This window comes from Diadema antillarum, unplaced genomic scaffold (genome assembly GCF_040938485.1).
Source record: "Diadema antillarum isolate AM-2024a unplaced genomic scaffold, OU_Dant_1.0 seq00002192_RagTag, whole genome shotgun sequence".
NCBI classification, from domain to species: Eukaryota; Metazoa; Echinodermata; class Echinoidea; order Diadematoida; family Diadematidae; genus Diadema; species Diadema antillarum.
In genome coordinates, this window is record NW_027272829.1 from 98,519 (window position 1) to 113,010 (window position 14,492).

Sequence of the window (14,492 nt, forward strand, 5' to 3'; positions counted from 1 at the left end):
GTGTGTATCAATCTTACAATAAGTACTACTGTAGGGCTTCAGATTGATACTTGTACAATTTAACACAAAGGCTCTTTTATCTTGTCTACTCATCAAGAAATGTAGTAAAGTGAGATATATCTCTGTTTTGTTCTTGTTTCTTTCTCTTAGCAGAACTGGATCATTTCTCGCCTTACCTCTTTGCAACAAGGCAAGCAAAGTTCTTCATGCAAATTGAGAATAACTTTTTGAATACTTTCAGTGGATTGATATTAAGTTTTGTATCATTGCACAGCAAAACTGATCTTGGAATCCAGCTAATTTAAAACATCCATAATACCTTCTGGTCATGTAATGGGGAAAGCAGATTCTTCAAAAGGATTGTTCAATCACATCCTCTATTAAGTGCTTGATGAATAAGTTAGAATAACTTATTTACTTGAATAATGGTGTTATTTAAGTGAAATGAGGATTTACCCCACCACCTAATAGAGAGCCCTGAGAGGCAAGTGCACAGATGAACATTCTTAAGTTATTAATAGAGTCTAAGTGCATGCTAAATGCTATAAAGGTAATAATCATTTGTGCCACCTACACCTGGTGCACTGACTACATTGCACAATGATGTTAGTCTGTGTTAATGACACAAAGCTGTGCAATCAAGATAAACTTGGAGTGCAAACAAAAAATAAAGAGCAAACACAGAACAGACTATAACGAAATATACACACAAAGAACAACATTACTGAGGTCCCTTTTAACATATCAGACCAAGAGAGGGAGTCCTTTGGATAGTGTATCTCACATTGCAAAACCCATTGGGTCATACAGTATGAGCAACATGCTCCCTTCACAATGAATTCTTAATTTAACACTACCCATAATATTTTAATGTTTAAAGTGCCTCTCACACATCATTTAACAATAGAGTGTGAAATCAAGTTACTTTTCCAACAGATGGTAAGGATCGAATGACACGTGGCAGTGCTTATTCATAATAGACACAGAGAAATGCTCTTTGAGTCTGCACAATATCTGTAATTGGAGTTTCATTCCAGTAGGTGAGCAATTAGGGGCTGAAAGGATTTAGACAAGGAACACCAACTGCCTTAACATGTCTGTCACCTGTTTATGCATTGTCAAAATTGAACCAAAAATAAATTGCAACAATGAAAACAATGAAAAGTATATTCAATCAAATATGCTTTCCACAAATTGATTCCCAGAGTTTGTAACACTTTGGCACACTTCACAATATCTGTTGATTTGCAAATGCATCCCAACAGTTTGTTTCTCTCTTTTTCTTTTTTTTTTTACTTTAAGTCACACTTGTAATGACTGCAAAATCCAAATGCTTCCAAAATATCTATGATTTCTTTTTTTCAATACTATCGGAAAATCAGACTTTTATTCTTTTTAGATATCTTTATTTTTCAAAATTTTCACCTGACTTCATCTCGAACTTCTGTAGTTTAAACCTGTGATTTTACCAGGGTCATGTAAGGAGGGATTCTTCATCACATCTCATGACTACATACTGCTGGGGAAACCAGGAAGGAAGTAGAAAGTTATTGAGCACAACTCACGTCCAGGGGGAGGCTGAGATGTGGGCTGGACCGGTGGATGGGTTGGTATCATGGGTCCCCTGCCACCGCCCCGAATGACATTGTTCAGGTGGGTGGGGCTGGACAGGTCTCCAGGGGATGAGGCCTCCGTTCCCGATCCCTCTATTCCCAGGGTCTCGGGGTTGAAAAGATGGGAGACGTAGTCTTCCAGCCCAGACTCGGAGATTCCTGAGAGGCTTGCGATGCTGTGCTGAGACCTGGTGCGCTCCGGCTGGGGTTTGGCTGCACCTACAACGGAAATACATGTATGACGTTTGAGTCTCTTGAGCCTTACGGGCTATTCCTCTTTAACCTTTTCTGTGCCACGGACTATAGACATGTACAACAATATGGGGCTTTTTCGGCCAATCAGCACTCAAAACACACAAAAGATCAGAAGTTGATAACCTATCAAGTCTCTAATAAGTCTCATTCTGCATTCCTGATAACTGCCCTATTCTCTTCATCACAATTTGCAATTGTATCACAATATTTATTCATTATCTCATTCCCATCTCATTATTTCATTCACATGTCCTGTAATACAATAAGATCTTGTTTTATATGTGCGTATTTTGCTTCTTTTTGTATGAATACTCATTTTGTAATCCTTATTGTCTCTTCTAAGATTGTTTAATTCTATAATTCATGTCTACTTCTCTTCCTCTTCTCATATGTACAATGTATTAATCATATGTGACTCTATCCCTTTCTCTGTCTTTATCCATCTGTCTATATCTCTATCTCTTTCTCTGTCTTTATCCGTCTGTCTATATCTCTATCTCTTTCTCTGTCTTTATCTTTATCTGCCTGTCTATATCTCTATCTCTTTCTTTGTCTTTTATCCGTCTGTCTATATCTCTATTTCTTTCTCTGTCTGTCTACTGTATATCTCTATCTCTTTCTCTGTCTTTATCTGCATGTCCATATCTCTATCTCTTTCTCTGTCTTTTATCTGCCTGTCTATATCTCTACCTCTTTCTCTGTCTTTTATCTGTCTGTCTATATCTCTATCTCTTTCTCTGTCTTTTATCTGCCTGTCTATATCTCTACCTCTTTCTCTGTCTTTTATCTGTCTGTCTATATCTCTATCTCTTTCTCTGTCTTTATATGTCTGTCTATATCTCTATCTCTTTCTCTGTCTTTATCTTTATCTGCCTGTCTATATCTCTATCTCTTTCTCTGTCTTTTATCTGTCTGTCTATACAGTCAACCTCGCCTAAGTCGACCTCGCATAAGTCGAAAACTCGGCCAAGTCGAAGCTCCAGAAAAGTCCAGATTTTCTCTTTACTTATTTCTTTAAAACAATCTTGCACAAGTCGAAGTTTTACAAGTCGAATTTCGCCTATGTCGAAGATAATTTCGAGTCCAGATTTGTGTAAATACATGTAATTTTCATCGCACAAGTCGAAGTTTTTTTTTTCCCGTACGTCATTCAAACATTGAGTGAAGCATTCTTTCATTCTTCGATAAATAAGCGAAGGAAAAAAACCACTACTTTTGTAATAAAATACTCCCAAGGGTCGAATACAAGTTAACCCTAATATCCCTTGTATCCTTGATGTCCAGCTGAGAAGAACATAAAAACCAAAATTTCAGAAATGAAGATTTTGGTGGCCCGCGAAAAAGGTCGGATGTTTGCCATTACTTTTGGAAATGAACAGCGGTAACAATCGGCTCCGTAAGAAGTTAAAATAAATGTCAGATGTTTGCTTTTAATTTTGGAAATGAATAACGGTAATATTCGACTCCGTATGATACTAAAATGAATGTCGGATCTTTGATCATACTTTTGGAAATGAATAACGGTAAGATTAAGCTCCGTACGGTGGTGAAATTAATGTCAGATATTTGATTTTGCGTTTGGAAATTAATAAGGATAACAATCGGCTCCGGAAGATGCTGAAATGAATGTCAAATGTTTGCTTTGACGATCGGAAATGAATAATAATAATATTCAAGTCCGTACGATGATAAAATTACTGCCGGATGTTTGCTTTTACGTTCGAAAGTAAATAACAATAACATTCAGCTCAGGAAGATGCTAAAGTATAAATGTCGAACGGTCACTTTGACGTTCGGAGATGAATAACAATAATATTCAACTCCATATTTGTACCATGATTGAATAAATGTCGGATGCTTGTTTTTAATTTCGAAAGTGAATATAGCAATAACATTCGGCTCCGGAAGACGCTGAAATAAATGTCAGATGATTGCTTTTACGTTCGGAAATGAATAGCAGTAATATTCTGCTCCATACGATGCTAAAATAACTGTCGGATGTTTGCTGTCAAATTTTGAAATGAATAACAGTAACATTTAGATGCGTTCGATGGTGAAATTAACGTTTGATGTTTGCTTTGATGTTCGGAAATGAATAACAATAGTATTCAACTCCGTACGATGATAAAATAAATGCCGGATGTTTGCTTTTACGTTCGAAAATATATAGCAATAACATTCAGCTCCGGAAGATGCTAAAATAAATGTCGAATGGTCACTTATACGTCCGGAGAAGAATAAAAATAATATTCAACACCGTATTTGTACCATGATTAAATAGAATAGATGTCGGATGCTTGCTTTTATTTTCGAAAGTAAATAGCAATTACATTCGGCTCCGGAAGATGCTAAAATAAATGTCAGATAATTGATTTTACGTCCGGAAGTGAATAACAGTAATATTCTGCTCCATATGATGCTAAAATAACTGTCGGAAGTTTGCTTTTAAATTTCGAAATGATGCGTTCGATGGTGCAGCGGAAATTAACGTTTGATGTTTGCTTTGACGTTCGGAAATGAATAACAATAGTATTCAACTCCGTACGATGATGAAATAAATGCCGGATGTTTGCTTTTACGTTCGAAAATAAATAGCAATAACATTCAGCTACGGAAGATGCTAAAATAAATGTCGAATGATCCATTTGACGTACATGAAACGCATTTCGATTATTACAGTCCAATAACTTAAGTTTCTCGATTTTTTAAAACTCAAAACAAAACAAAAAACACTATACGTATTGTTATACCGTCTTCTGTATTTCAACTGCCAATAAAGACATAAAAAGACACTGCATTATAAAAATTTATCGGAGAATATCGGGAAACATGCACGAGACATTCTCCGAAGAAGCTTCGGGGTCTGTTCGATGTTTCACGAAGATTTTGCGAACATCGCGCACGTCTAGCACTCTGGCGAAGGTCAAGCGCTATGTCGAGACAGTAAAGACATTTTCAAAAGCAAATCACGACCAGATCATGACGCATTGTGCGGAAAAGTTCATCGAAAAAAAAAAAATATATATCTAATTCAAATTCTTACCGAAGTAAAAACATCCCCGAACAAATAACGGCGCCCCGAACTCCCGCGTTCGTTTCGCGATCTTTTGCAGAAATTACGTGCAACGCATTTCGATTATCACAGTCCAATAATATTGAGCTCCAGGATTCTTTTTTAAAACGTAAACAAAACAAAAATACTAATTACAACATAATACTACCGTCTACTGTAATTTCACGGCCACTAAAAACATAAGACACTGCATTATGAAAATTCGTCTGGAAATACAAGTCGAAGAAAAATTCGACTTCCGCGGAAGTCAAATTTCGCATAAGTCGAAGTGTTTTCGCCGGTCCCAATAGATTCGACTTAGGCGAGGTTGACTGTATGTCTATCTCCTTCTCTGTCTTTATCTGTCTGTCTATATCTCTATCTCTTTCTCTGTCTTTATCTGTTTGTCTATATCTCTATCTCTTTCTCTGTCTTTATATGTCTGTCTATATCTCTATCTCTTTCTCTGTCTTTATCTTTATCTGCCTGTCTATATCTCTATCTCTTTCTTTGTCTTTATCTGTCTGTCTATATCTCTATCTCTTTCTCTGTCTTTATCTGTTTGTCTATATCTCTTTCTCTTTCTCTGTCTTTATATGTCTGTCTATATCTCTATCTCTTTCTCTATCTTTATCTTTATCTGCCTGTCTATATCTCTATCTCTTTCTCTGCCTTTTATCTGTCTGTCTATATCTCTATCTCTTTCTTTGTCTGTATCTGTCTGTCTATATCTCTATCTCTTTCTCTGTCTTTATCTGTTTGTCTATATCTCCTTCTCTTTCTCTGTCTTTATATGTCTGTCTATATCTCTATCTCTTTCTCTATCTTTATCTTTATCTGCCTGTCTATATCTCTATCTCTTTCTCTGCCTTTTATCTGTCTGTCTATATCTCTATCTCTTTCTTTGTCTGTATCTGTCTGTCTATATCTCTATCTCTTTCTCTGTCTTTATCTGTTTGTCTATATCTCCTTCTCTTTCTCTGTCTTTATATGTCTGTCTATATCTCTATCTCTTTCTCTGTCTTTATCTTTATCTGCCTGTCTATATCTCTATCTCTTTCTCTGTCTTTTATCTGTCTGTCTATATATCTATCTCCTTCTCTGTCTTTATCTGTCTGTCTATATCTCGATCTCTTTCTCTGTCTTTATCTGTTTGTCTATATCTCTATCTCTTTCTCTGTCTTTATATGTCTGTCTATATCTCTATCTCTTTCTCTGTCTTTATCTTTATCTGCCTGTCTATATCTCTACCTCTTTCTCTGTCTTTTATCTGTCTGTCTATATATCTATCTCTATCTCTCTCTCTCTCTCTCTCTCTCTCTCTCTCTCTCTCTCCATCTTTCTCACCTGCCACCCCAATGCTGGCATAGTCTGGCTCTGGTATGCTGAGGTTTGATGGGTACTTAGCCTGAAGCCGTGCATGCACCGATTCCTGCTGGGGCGGAGCCTGTCTGTCACCCCTCGCTCTGGGCGTGGCATACAGGATGTTCTCTATGTCCGACTGCTCCCTGCAAATAAATCACAAAAGTAAGAAACAAGTAAGGTAATCAAAAAGATGGTATGTGTCATGTTTTCTTACATGCTAGGTTGTCTATTCACAGTTAGCTACTGCGCATCATCCATTATGCAAATGATGAGTAGACTCAGATCAGATTTCATAAAGCTCTTTAGAATTGTAAGTTATAATGATATTAGTTTCTATGGCAGCATTAAAAGTGTGAACCAATCAGATATGAGTATCTGTGTCATTACTGTGATAACTGCAATTACAGCAGCTCTCAATCATCCAAAACCCCTAGATGACATAATGTGCTCCACTGTATCCTTCCTTGTTGGACTATGCCTGAGTCAAGAGGCAAGTGCAATATCTTGACCTGATGAGAGCAATATCCTAGATTGCATAGAATATGGAAACCAGTGAAATTGCAGTTTACTAGCATTCTCATAGCTACTGATAATTTTCCTCTACGGCATTAGAAACTTAATGATGAGCTATTCCATCAACTTCTATTTAGTCAATGCATTCCAATACCATGTAAGTGAAATGCGCTTGTCTACATTAATTGTTCTTACACACACCTCACTAGGTGAATCCATCTCCATATCCACCTCTAAATAGGCCAACTGAAATCAGGGGCATAAATTTGACTATTGCCCCATAGTACAAAACTGCCCTCTTTTAGTTCATAGTATATATGTACGTCATACGTACATGTTCAAAGACAATGCTAGGATATAGGCAACAATCTGCATGCATTATGCACTCCTGCTTCTCCATTTCCTACCTTCTTCGCACTGTTCTTGGATGATGCATCCTCCCATTCATGATCGTCTCCGCGGCAACAATGAAGTGAGACTCACTGACCGGCATTTCCGGATGGACCTCCATCTCGGAGATGAGGTCCATGACAAAGTCCAGTCCTGAGAGGTCAAAGCGGACATTTTCGTCCATCAGCTCCACTGACCAGCCACTGTATTCCTTCTGCAAGCCCCTGCACAGACAAAGAAGGTTGCCAATTTGGTCACTCTTCAGAACATGCTAAATCTCAGAAGAGACACCAAAAAGAGATTCTCAGCTTTCTTGCTCAGTGGAAAGTATTAAGTTATTTCTACATTGAAGGTTAAGGTGGCACAATGCTTCAGTTTAAATCAGTTAAACATTAATCCCATTATCCCGATGATATCTTAAAGTAATTTATTAACACAAATGTCCATAAACAATATAAGACATTGAATACTCTCAACTTCAAGTAAGATTGTTATCTCTCTGCATGGTGAAGGAGGCTTACTCTATGAATGTAAGGCATGTTTCTCTTTGACGCTGCTATTAGCAAGCAAGAAGTAAATATATCCATTGCATGTACATTGTGCTCCTGTTCAAAGCTCTGATAAGAAGGATATCTGCCAAGCCCTGAGGAAGTTAAGGAAATTACATTGAACAGTTTTACAAAGGAATAAGTCTATGAACAATCATTACATGCGGTAATAGGTGCTTTGATAGATTATAGACAAATATCTTCATCATCATTATCATCACCAACACCACCACCTACACCACCATCACCATCATCATCATCACCCTCTCTACCATTATCAGCACTACCACCAGCAACACCACCTCCACATCATCACTATCATCACTATTATCATCACTGTCATCACCATTATCATCACCGACATCACCACCAACACCAATACCACCTCCACCACATCACTACCACCACCATCATCACTATCATTATCATTATCATTATCATTATCATCACCACCATCATCATCGCCACCACCACCATTAACACAACAATCACAATCATCATCATCACCACCAACACCACCATCAACATCATCATCATCACCACCACCACCACCATTAACACCACCATCACCATCATCATCATGACCACCACCATCAACACCACCTCCACCAACACCACCATTACCACCACCATTACCATCATCATCACCACCACCAACACCACCTTCACCAACACCACCATCTACATCATCATCACACCAAAAACAAGAAGAATGAAGCTTCCACTGACTTCTGCTTGAGCGCGGCCATGGGGTGCGGCTGCCCCTGGACTCAGTGGCATGGTGGTCGCAAGACAGCAGCTTGTGCTGGCAGTAGGCCTTGTAGCCGTTATAGGCGTGATCAGAGACGTACCTGGGTGAAAGAAGCAGGCAGTGAGGTTTCATTTTGGGGCACAATGATTATGACTATGGTGGTGTGCATGTATCATCTACATCCTAGACAGTGTAAGTAACACAAAACCATTGATGATAAACCATCTTTTTCAAGTATAAATTTCAATACAAAAGTGTATTTAGTATACAGATATATTTAAAGAAGGAAGAACGTTTATGTTTATATGTTCATATGCATGAAGTGCACATTCTAAGAATGACATACAGAGTTAAGTTGCTTTAAATTGTTACAATAATTACAAAACAGACAATTTAATTGCATACAGTCATATTGTTAACCATGTTATGAGAGACTGGCAAAAAACTTGTTATACTAAGAAGTTGGCCATTAGGTCTTGAAATTTTTAAATTTATCTATTATACACTCCTCAAGTGTCTATGCTTAATATGTACAATATCTTCACATCTTATTGAGATGGAACAAACTTATACATCTAAGAACATTCTCACACAAGAACAGTTTCGTCAAGTTCATTCCATATTTTCCTGAATTGAGCATGCTGTCCATGGGTATCTGCTTATTTTGTGTTCCTGCTCCATCTAAAACTTTTCAGACTGCATCCCCACTTACTTCAACAGGTAGTTGTAGAGCTTGGGTGATGGCGGGAATGCAGCCATGATGTTGCTAAGCAACAGCCACGCCCTCTCCTGGATAGAGTTACTGCTGTTGTTCCACGTCTGGTTGCAAACTTGGCAGTAGATCTCGTCGCGTATGTTCGGGTTGTTCAGTCCCTGCACAAAGAATTGAACAAAAATGCCTTGCACTTAGTTTCTACTTTTTCATTATGTTACTTGTTAATTCAAACATAACCTGCAGGGTTTTAAACATACTCTCTCAAGTATTCTCACTCATACAATTGTGTCATTATCACTTGAATATAAAGCAGATTATAACATGATGACATCATAATGACTACACAATGGCAATGTCACGGCATGATTAATGGACCAAGAATCACTCATCATATGAAAACATTTTGGATAATGTTGAAACTAACACACACACGCACACACACACATACCAAAAAAAAAAAAAATATGATGAAACAGTATGTAGTCAGTGACAATGAATCAAGCATATTTACAACTTTCTAGCGGTTGATCTACTTTTCCATTTTCAATCATCAATAAACTCAAACCAAAGAGACAATAGAGATAGAGAACGATTCTGAATGATGTTTTCTAACTTTTTGGACGATGTAGTTGCCCATGATGAAGTCCCGAGTCTTCTTGGTGGCGTCGTTGCCGGGGTCGGTCATCGTGATGAATCTGAGGATGAGCTTGAAGACAGCAATTGCCTCCTCGTTGTCGGCTTCATTGAGGAGGTGGAAGCCCATTGTGATCGGTGAGTCCATGAAGCCAAAACCATCAGACTTGAGAGAATAGAAAGAGCATGGAGAAAATGGAATTGAATATGCTGGAATATCTTTAAACTCCTTTGGAATGACTCATATATTATTCTTTCTTATCTATCCATTTGAGACATATAATGTAGATAAACTCCATGATGCAGTAATCTCATTTTCACTTTAGATAAGAACTTTTAAAGGACAAGTTCACCTTCATAGACATGTGAGTTGGGTGAATGCAGCAATATTAGTAGAACACATCAGTGAGAGTTTGAGCAAAATCGGACAGTCCGTTAAAAAGTTATGAATTTTTGAAGTTTCTGCTCATTCACGGCTGGATGAAAAGACTACTATAGCTTGTGATGTCACATGAGTACAACGATATAAAGAAATAATAAAGAAAATTCAACACATTTCCATTTTTTCTCGCATAGTAAAAGAACACTTGACTTCTCTCTTTCAGAAGGCAGAGGGAATATTATTACCTTTAACATACGTCAGTAGCAAGTCGAAGAAGTGTGCACTTTTTTCAAAAAGTAAAGTTTTGTGAAATTCTCTTTTCATTTTCCTTATATAGTTGTACGCATGTGACATCATACACTGTAGTAGTCTTCTCTTCAAGCAGTGACTGCGTAGATACTTGAGATATTCGTAACTTTTGAACGAATTGTCCAATTTTCCTTAAACTTTCACTGATGTGTTCTACTAATATTGCTGCATTCTCTCAATCCTTATGTATATGAAGGTGAACTTGTCCTTTAACTCTCCTGTATTTTGTAATATCATGTTGTGTAAACATCTCCATCAGCATCCCATATGATGTACTGTTAAGCACAACAAAGTAGAAAGTCATGTACATTTACTTCATAAATTTACTGATGCCCTATCCAACCAGTCATGGGCTGTCTACTTCAAAAAGAAAAGAAAGAAAGAAAAAAAAAAGAAAAATATTTCTGTGACCCTGACCATTAACAAATCTGTCCAAAATCATTCCAGTAATTTCCAGTGTTACAATTTAGTGACATCAGTGACCTGTTTCATAAAGAGTTACAACTGATCTTGCACTCAATTTATTGAATGTATCTCAGTGATGCCAGCATAGGATCAATACAGATTGTAAGTCTGTTTCATAAAGATACTTACACTTAATTGAGAGCACAGATTTAATAGCAGATCGAGCCTGACATTTTTTTAATTTGCATCAATCATAACATCAATCTTAATGAAATTGGCCTTAGGATTGATGAAATCTCATACTGAATTTCTTGAGCTATATGGTATGATGTTTAAGCTCCCAGTTTGACTGCTGACCTTGGACTGATGTTCATTACAGTCAATCCGTTAGACAAAGAGATACACAGAGGAAAAGAAAAAACGGGAAGTAGAGGACAATGAAAAAGTAGTAAAAGAAAAAGAAGTAGCAGAGGAGGAGGAGAAAGAAGAAGGAAAACAGGAATAGTAAAAAAAAAACCACAACAACAAAAACACAACAAAAACAACAACAAAGAAAGGAACAGATCCAGAAAATGAGCAGATGAAGACAAAGGCAAATGCTCTTTTAGAATCCCACATCTTATGACAAAGCTGTCTCGTCTCACCTTGAAGTAGATGTTGACGTATTTGGAGAAGGGATGATCGTTGATATTGGTGGGGAAGCTGAAGGCTCTGTCATGATGGGCCACCTGACCTACGACCTTGATCAAATTCCTCTCAGTGTGCGGCGGATTCCAGCCTGACAAGCAACAGAGAGTGTGCTCGTTACATAGGAGGCTAGATGATGATTTCATTAAGGACTTACTCCACAGGATGGCGATCTTAACTGATTCCATGTAGACTTTTAAAATGTTAACATATACTGAAGGAAGTAAAAGCAGGAATTATCCTTTTTACATCTATATTTTCACGAGTGTACATTGTCATGGGAAATCTTGAGCAGAGTGCCTGATTTTCCTCACATTTTTCACTAGGTGTTTCCCTCATCCTTAGATATCATTATCTGAGTATGGGGGAAAAAAATGCCCTTTAGTTTCATTGGTCAAGAAACTTGCCAACACTGGAAACAAATTCTACTTAAGTAAAAATACATTTAGACAACATTCACAGTTATATGTATTGTCCTTTCTAACATTCATTTAACCAGACAATGAAAAAACAGTATAAATATAAAGACAAATTACCTGGGACAGCATACTAATAAAATTGCACCTAGAAATTCTTTACTGTGTGCATTTGAGGTGGATCACTTCGCAAGGTTTGCATGCGGTCAAGCAGGATCTTTTGTGTGCATGGGTTCATTTGCAACTCTCTCATACATCGGACCTCAAATTTTATTATGTCTTATCCAAGGGACTGTGTTTTGCCTCTTGATACAGGAGATGGCATGATTGCAACATTACAGTCTGTTGTCCATGATTCTTGAAATGCAAGGCAAGTTACAAAATTACAGGAATAGCGACGTGCTGACGAGAGGGAACTATTAACAATTTCCATCTTACCACTCTTGAGCAAGAGATGCAGCTCGTAGGGAATGTCAACCTTGGACAAGTCTGTCTGGGGCTGGGTAGGAGGCAGGGTAGGGAGGGGACGCCTGGATGAAGGTGATGCGGTTGCCGCGGCAGCCAGCTTGGCCATGGCTTCTTCCTTGGCACGCCTCCTCTCTGCCTCCTCCTCCTCCTCTCGTCTCCTCTGCTCCTTCCGCCTCTCCTCCGCCTCTCGCTCCTCCTTTGCCTTCTGCAACATCTGAGCAAAATAATCACACAACCAATTAGGATTCCTCTTGTAATGCATCACACACTAATTGATAATGAGTTGAGCCAAAATCCATGGAGAATCACAATGTTTTGTCTTGTAGTGCAGTTACATGTGCTAGAAATTAAGCTGAATTATCTATGGAGAGCACTTACAATTTAAAGTGCTCTTCACTGAATAGAATGAAGTCATATAAACAAACAATGAAACAGAGTTTCAAAGGCTTAAAGTTTAAATGGCTCCTTCAGATGTTTTTGAAATGGCAAGTACATGTACACAATATAAAAGTCACACAACAGTACATGTTCACTTTGTGAAACACTCAATCATATTTTCCTGCTTTAATGCACTCTTTCACAACTGTTTCTTGACACGGACCACAGAAGTACTATATTGTCTGACAAAACTTCTTGGGGAAAGTAAGCAGACAAGATATGCTGTCTTGATATAAAAGAGAGGTCTAGAAAGACTATGATGATAATAATATTCACAAGGCAAGTGCCGTAATGTGTCTCGCCCACAAACGTACAACACATTTTTTTTTTTTTTTTTTGTTCACAAATGGACCTATGGATCAAAAGTTAGGAGTCATAATTAAATGCACAGTACATTGGGCCCTAAAAGTTCATCGACCCCTGCCTGTGACCTCTGACCTTTTGGTGACCATCAACTCCCCAAGGTACATCCACCATCTACGTTTGGTCACAAATAGACTTACGGATCAAAAGTTACAATGTATGACCCATAATCAAAATGCGCCCTAAAAACTTAACATTGGGCCCTAAAAGTTCATTGACCCCTGTCTGTGACCTTTGACCTTTTGGTGACCATCAACTCCCCAAGGTACATCCACCATCAAAGTTTGGTCACAAATACACTTACGGATCAAAAGTTATGGCTCATAATCGAAACGCGCCCTAAAAACTTAACATTGGGTCCCAAAAGTTCATTGACCCCTGCCTGTGACCTTTAACCTTGAGGCGACCTTCATACTTGATAAAAGGTAAAACTTTGTATGACCACTCTTCCCTCCAAGTTTGATTCAAATTGAAGCCCAGAGTACAGAGTTATTCAAGTTTTTATAGCATTACGGACAGACAACGGACGGACGGACGGACGGACGACGGAGGACGGACGGACCAACGGACGACGGACAGACGGACGATGGACCAACAGACGCCGTAGGCGATCCCTTAGTCTCCCCTCACCTCCGGTGGGCTCGACAATAAAAGAGAGTATTCTACATGGAAAATAGATATGTGTTACGATTTTGATTCCAAGGAAATTGAAGTCATGTTGAGTTAGTATTCTTATTTAATTTCATGTAACAAGCTTTAATCAATATCACTGTGAATTGTTTGTAAAAGTATGCATCAAAATCCTGTGCCTTTGATTGCTTGGCTTCTTCCATCATGGTTCACCAGACTCACCAGGTAGTAGGCCCTCCTCTGCATGCGTCCCCTGTGCAGGGCCTGCAGGCGCACCATCCCTCTGATGATGGCCCGGGTGCGGCGCCGGGCCAGGTAGCCCCTGCTCAGGGCCTGCAGCTTGAGAGTGCTGCGGCGCACGGCCCGATAGTGGCGCCGGGCCAGGTAGCCCCGCAGGTGGCGCTGGATGACGAGCACCGCCCCCGTGATGATCTTGGAGCGCTCGTACTCCAGGTGGTTCTCAAGAGCTTCCTTGAGGAACACCTGCTCAAACGAGGCCAAGAGAATAAGGTATATACATATAGGCAGATCAAGGTCTCATGCTATCAAAAGGGAATCT

At 38.6% G+C, this 14,492-nt stretch overlaps 1 pseudogene; it reads right to left on the reverse strand.

Moving 5' to 3' along the window:
• LOC139714212 (unconventional myosin-XV-like) overlaps nucleotides 1-14,492 on the reverse strand; it is a 145,900-nt pseudogene that overhangs the window by 69,217 nt on the left and 62,191 nt on the right.